The sequence below is a fragment of the Papio anubis genome, chromosome 7 (genome assembly GCF_008728515.1).
Source record: "Papio anubis isolate 15944 chromosome 7, Panubis1.0, whole genome shotgun sequence".
In the NCBI taxonomy this organism is placed as follows: domain Eukaryota; kingdom Metazoa; phylum Chordata; class Mammalia; order Primates; family Cercopithecidae; genus Papio; species Papio anubis.
Window position 1 is genome coordinate 2,369,351 of NC_044982.1, and position 419 is coordinate 2,369,769.

Below are 419 nucleotides of genomic sequence, written 5' to 3' on the forward strand. Positions count from 1 at the left end.
GGGCGGAGAGGCAAGGATCCTGAGGACAGCAAGGGACAAAGGGAGGGTCAGCGCCTGGGGAGGGAGGGCCGGCACCCAGAGCCCACCAGCACTCTCGCCCTCCATGAAGCCTCGAGCCCCCGCCTGGCCACCACACCATCCGTAACAGATTAATAAGCCCCAACAGTTTCATCCACACGAGCCCAGCAGGAAAATAATTATCGGGCTTCACCGTGAGGCTCGCAGCGTCCTTGTTAACTGCCCACCTTCCCCAGCCGTCATTAACCACCCCGGCCTGCGGCTAACAAGGAAGGTTTGTGGCTCCTGGACAACCAGACCACTGTCAGCTAAGGCCGCCTGGCCGGGGACACGCAGGAGACTGGCGAGAAGCAGGGCCCCTTAAAAGCAACGTCTCTTCCAGAGCCACGAGGGCCTCCCTC